The sequence below is a fragment of the Scyliorhinus canicula genome, chromosome 14 (assembly GCF_902713615.1).
Source record: "Scyliorhinus canicula chromosome 14, sScyCan1.1, whole genome shotgun sequence".
Classification (NCBI taxonomy): domain Eukaryota; kingdom Metazoa; phylum Chordata; class Chondrichthyes; order Carcharhiniformes; family Scyliorhinidae; genus Scyliorhinus; species Scyliorhinus canicula.
In genome coordinates, this window is record NC_052159.1 from 55,392,495 (window position 1) to 55,398,744 (window position 6,250).

The following is a 6,250-nucleotide window of genomic DNA, read 5'->3' on the forward strand; positions in this document are numbered from 1 at the left end:
CTCCCGTGAGCCAGCTAACTTCTGCTGACCCCGGCGGCTCCCGCCCTACCTCCGACTCCTCCCCACATGGGACTACCCCTCCTTCTTCGTGCCCATCATCAGCTCTTGCGCGGGGGGGGAGAAAAAAAACAGCCAGGAACGGCCCACGCTTCTCAACCCCGACTCCGCCCCCACCATCTCACAGCGCAGGAAACCAGAGAAAAGCCCGCGCTTTCACCCTGCCCAGCCCTGCCACCTCTAGGGCAACTCCCATTGCCAGTCCCCCCCACCAGCTCCCCGCACTCCCCGTTTACCCCCCTGCCCGAACCCGTCCACCAGACCCATACAGAAAGACATAACGACATCACCCCACCCACCCTAAGGTCAACCCACATCTTGCATTAAACAGAGCAAACACAAGTACATTATTATACAACATCCCCCATCTTAGACCCTCAGTTTGAGTCCAGTTTCTTGGCCTGCACAAATGCCCACGCCTCCTCCGGGGACTCAAAATAATGGTGCCGGTCCTTGTAGGTGACCCACAGACGCGCCGGCTGCAACATGCCAAACTTCACGCTCCGTCTGTAGAGCACCGCCTTCGTCCGGTTGAACCCGGCCCTCCGCTTCGCCACCTCCGCACTTCAGTCCTGGAAGATCCGCACCTTCGTGTTCTCCTACTTGCTACTCCGCTCCTTCTTGGCCCACCGGAGCACGCACTCACGATCCACGAACCGGTGAAACCGCACCAACACCTCCCGCGGGGGCTTGTTCGGCTTGGGCCTCCTAGCCAGAATTCTGTGGGCCCCCTCCAACTCCAGGGGCCCCTGGAAGGACCCAGCTCCCATCAGCGAGTTCAGCATAACGACCACATAGGCCGCCAGGTCCGACCCCTCCAGCCCCACCGTGAGGCCCAGGATCCGCAAATTCTTCTGCCTCGACCGGTTGTCCAGATCCTTGAACCGCTCCTGCCACCTTTTATGGAGTGCCTCGTGCATCTCCACCTTCCCCGCGACGGCCACGGCCTCATCCTCCCTTTTGGAGGCCAGCTTCTTCAGCTCCCGGATCGCGGCCCCCTGGGCTGTCTGAGTCTCCATCAGCTCTCTGGTGGTAGCCTTCAACGACTCCAGCAGCTCCACCTTAAGTTCCTGGAGGCAGCGCAGCAGAGTCTCCTGCGCCCACTGCCTCCACTCTTCCGGGTCTCCGCCGGCTGCCATTTTGTTTTTCTTCCCCCGCTTTTCCAGGGGTGCTTCCACCGTTTTTCTTCTTACCCCACTCCTGGTCCGGACCATAGGACCGTAGGGATTGACTCCAGTCCTCTTCCCACGTCGGGATTTGTCGACGAAGTTCCGTTGGGGGCCCTGAAAAGAGCCCCAAAGTCCGTTATTCGCGGGAGCTGCCGAACGTGCGGCTTAGCTCCGCATTGCCGCCACCGGAAGTGAGGCTCCTGAATATTATTATGATGCCTTCAGAAGGAGGAGACGCAGAAGTAGTGGCTGCAATGGATGCAGAGAAAGTCTTTGACAGGGTGGAATGGTAGTACCTGTGGGAAGTGTTAGGTTTGGATTTGGTGAGGGATTCATAGGGTGGGTCAAGTTACTGTATCAGGCCCCCGTAGCAAGTGTATCCACGAACCGGCTGAGGTCAGAGTATTTTAGACTGCATCGAGGGACGAGGCAGGGGTGCCCCCTATGCCCGCTACTATTTGCCCTGACAATTGAGCTGTTGGCCATAGCGCTGAGGACTTCAAGGAACTGGAGGGGGCTCGTCCAGGCCCCCGGGTGGGGGGGGGGGGAGGAGAGCACCAGGTTTCCCTCTACGCAGACGACCTGCTATTGTATATTTTGGACCCGCTAGAGGGGATGGGGGAGCTCATGCAGATCCTAAGGGACTTTGGGAGCTTCTCAGGGTACAAGTTGAACGTGGGGAAAAGTGAGCTGTTTCTAATCCATGCTAGGGGTCAGGAGGAGCGACTGGGGGAGCTCCCGCTCAAGATGGTGGAGCCCCAAGCATATTTCCGGGACCCTGGCAAACTACGTCACTTCTCGACTCAAGCTCTTGGCTGCAGAGAACTGTATCTATCCCACTGATTATACTGTACACTGCTGCAAATACATTCCTATTTACTGCCCTAAACTGAATGGCTTCCTGCACTACAATTAAATTATCAGTTAACGCAGACTCCACATTCATCCATACAAGTTGCAAGAGACTCGGCCTCTTGGGTAATTCCAAAGACTGAGGCTTCTCCACTTTTCGCCTTCTGTCGCTGAGGATGGAACAAATCAGAAGACCCTGGCTTGAAGGGTGTGACTGCCTTCTGGAACAAGTATCCACATAGCTTTCCCACTCCTTGATGCATCAGTGTCCAAAGCTCAGACTCCAGCTCATGAACTCGGATGGAGTTTCTTAGGCTGCAGACACAGTTGCCATGGCTCACACTGGAGGCCACCCCATTGTCATGACTCCCTGGGCTAGTGCACGGTCAATTCCAGCCCCACTTGAACCAGAGTCGCATCACAAGTAAAATTAGATTTTATTTCAACTATCCTAGGTCCTTGGCTGTCCAATAAACCACAGTCACCAGGTTTGGTGTAACTTTAACATAAATAACCTATTCTGTACAGTATTATGATTAAATGGACAGCAAATGTAACTGGCTTAACCCCCCCCCCCCCCCCTCCTAACTTCTTTACTCACACACACAGACAAACAACACAGGGAAAGGGTGATAGAAAGGTAAAAAGAAATTGATAACTGGATAAAGATGATACACTGGGATGACGTCTAGTTAATGTTTTTCTGAAGAATGTTTTTTGTTTTGGTCCTTTCTTCGAGGCTTGAGATGGTTTTCTTTGGCAAGGTTGTCTACCTTCTCTGTAGATTCAGGATAATTTCTACAACAAAGGTTTCCAAGCACTCACTGGTTTCAGAGCAATAAAGCAATTTGTTCACTTCAGCAAGTGAGAAAGAATGCGCTCCTCCTTCCAAGGTCTAAACACTTCTGCCAAGTTCTCTCAGAAAGCATCACACGGGAATCAATCACAGTATTGTCTGGCAGAACACTGTCCCTAGCCAACCCACTGGTTGGCAGTTTGCCAACTGAATCGACTTCTTCATTGGCGCCAAAGGGTCTGGCCTCTCATCTCCAAATATAAAACCTGCCAATACAATGTCCTGACAAGCAGGCTATTTTACCTTTGGGTCTTCAGCTGAAAGGCACATTCTGATTATGGGTCCACAATCCAAAATTAATGAATAAAATAAATTTTGAACAAAGGAAATGCATAGGAACGACTCGTACACTACATACTACATCTGCAGCATATCACTTGCCCTGCTAACCGGATTGGATTTGAATTATTGTCATGTGTTCCAAGGTGCAGTGAAAAATATTGTTCTGCGTACTGTTCAGACAAATCGTTTCATACATGAAAAAAACAGGACATCCATAGATGCACGATGTAAATACATGGGTGAAGCATAAAAAGTTTATTATTACTCAGTAGAGAAGATGTTTGAAGAGATCAGTTCAGTCCATCAGAAGCTCATTCAGGAGTCTGGTAACAGCGGGAAGAAGCAGTTTCTGAACCTGTTAGTGTGTGTTCTCAGACTTTTGCAACCCCTGCCCAATGGAAGAGGTCGGAAGAGAAAATAACCCAGATGGAAGGGGTCTTTGATTATGCTGCCTGCTTTCCCAAAGCAGCAGGAAGTGTAGACAGAGTCAATGGATGGGAGGCGATTTTGCATGATGCACTGGGCTGTATTCACGATTGCAGTTTTTACGATCTTGGGCCGAGCAGTTGCCATACCAGTCTGTGGTGCAGTCAGATAGGATGCTTTCTATAGTGCATCTATAGGGTAAGGGTCAATGTAGATATACTGAATTTCTTTAGTTTCCTGAGAAAGTATAGGACCTGTTGTTCTTTCTTGGTTGAAGCGTCGACTTGGATGGACCAGGACAGATTGTTGGTGATGTGCTCACCTAGGAATTTGAAGCTATCAACCATTGTTGTGGGCAGGGGTTTGTACGATACTTCATTTCCTGAAGTCAATGACTAGCTCCTTAGTTTTGCTGATATTGAGGGATTGTAGTTTTAAAAATAAGAACATAACTCAATGAACAGCCACACCCACCCACCTGACGCACACCACATCCCGCATTCTCCATTTTAACCTACTTACCACCCCTGACCCCTCAACCCTCAAAGAAATCAATAAACGCTTCCACCTCCGGGTGAACCCTTCTGTCGACCCGCTCAAAGTGAACTTGACCTTCTCCAGCCTCAGGAATTCTGCCAGGTCACTCACCCACACTCCCACTTATAGCGGCTCCAAGTCCCGCTACCCTAGCAAAATCCGTCTCCAGGCTGTGGTGATCACAAGTTAACCAGATGCAACACAACTGAGCAACCACTAGAGGGAGCACGGGAGAGCCATATAAATAGATCAGGACAGGAAGTGAGGACACACTTCACTGAGGGCAGAACTTGGAGCAACACATATACACAAGACACACTTCACAGCAGGCGGGCTGGTAAGCAGGACACACACAGCAAGCAAAGCTGGTAGTTAGCACTGGAAGGTCGTTCTAGGTCGAGCTCTGGAAACTGAACGAACTCACAATAAAGCATCTTCTCCACACTTGAGACTACGAGCTTTATTAAGACACGAGTAACAACACATGGTACCTAGGAGTGATTTCAGACGCTTATGACAGGACAACTCAGCTGCAGATACAGAAAACAAAAAAAAAATGGCATGGAAATCTCAACCAAGAATGGTATGGAGATCTCCTGCTGGACATTCGACTTGGGAAGACATTGCTGATGAGAGGATGTGCCTTGGATACCCACTTCACCTGAACACGACTGGAAAAGTAAGACGTGTCTGGGAAAGGTTTAAACAAATGTTCGATTTCGCTATCATAGCATATGATGCAGCAGCAGCCTCAGACGAAATTAAAATAGCAATTCTCATCGAAGGAAATGAAGCTTGGAAAGTTTATAATGGATTTAAATACTCAAAAGGTGAAGACAGAAACAGCTTACAAACGGTACTAAACAAATTTGAAGAGTACTGTGAGAAATTTGAACAGCAAGACATACTCAGAGGCCAAACTGCACAGAGACTGAGTGATGCAAAAACTTAAAAAATCACCAAAAGAGCAAGAAATCGCGAATGAAAAGTACAGATCAAAAAGAAGAAATAAAAAGAATTTCTCACAAAGCCAAAAGGCTGAAACCCTGTCCAAATCGGGAAGAGAAGATCACTTACGAATTTTGCAGTCCTGGTGGGACAGTAAAATCGCTGAAATCCGCGAAAAACGGCAAAAAATGGCGTTGGAGCACATTTTGCAGTCTCCGGTAAGCAAAGAACTACAAATGGCGTCTGCGCATGCGCCGGAACCGGAAGCCGCGCATGCGCAGTTCAAAAAATATCGCGGTGCCGATCGTTATGCGCATGCGCAATGGAAACAAAACCGCACAGTGAAGGAGGAAGGCCGATTTGCGCATGCGCAATGCATTCCTGCGCGTGACGTCATGACGTCTGAGCATCCCGACCACGCCCACTTAAAAGGGAAATGCCCGAAAATTGAAAATAAGACACTTAAAGTGGTAAACACAAATTTTCTTGCCTCAGAACACAGAAAAACGCCTGAACTTACACCAACAGTTAAAAACAACTTGCACAACACCCTGAAAAAAGCAGTCTGCACCACCCAAAGTGAAGAGAACAAAAAGAATTCCGAAACAACAAAAGATGATTTGTTTTTCGAAGAATACTACTCAGACACAGCTGAGTCAGTCGGATATGCTTCTCACAGCATCAGCGACACGGTCGCAAACTTCAACACGAATCAACTCGTGGTAGAAGAAGCCAACGAAGATGAAATGGCTATCAAGGAATACTACTCAGACATGGAGGAGTTATTTGGACATGCTGATCACAGCATCAGCGACACCGTTGCAAAGCTCAACACGACTCTACTCATGGTAGATGAATCCAACACCATGAGACCATGGCAGCTCGTCGATACATTGGATGACAGCAATACCCAAGACGAAGACGACGCCACACAAAGAGCACAGGAAGACTCCACAGAGCGAGTGATGACAGGCTCCACAGTGCGAGTAATGGAAGACTCCAAAAGGGATGCAAGCAAACACTCCCTGGCGAACACCATGCATGAACAAGACCATGCAGGTAAACCCGCAGTATCTGAGCAACCGCAAGCAGACTATGACAGTCTACCAAGCTCACAGGAACA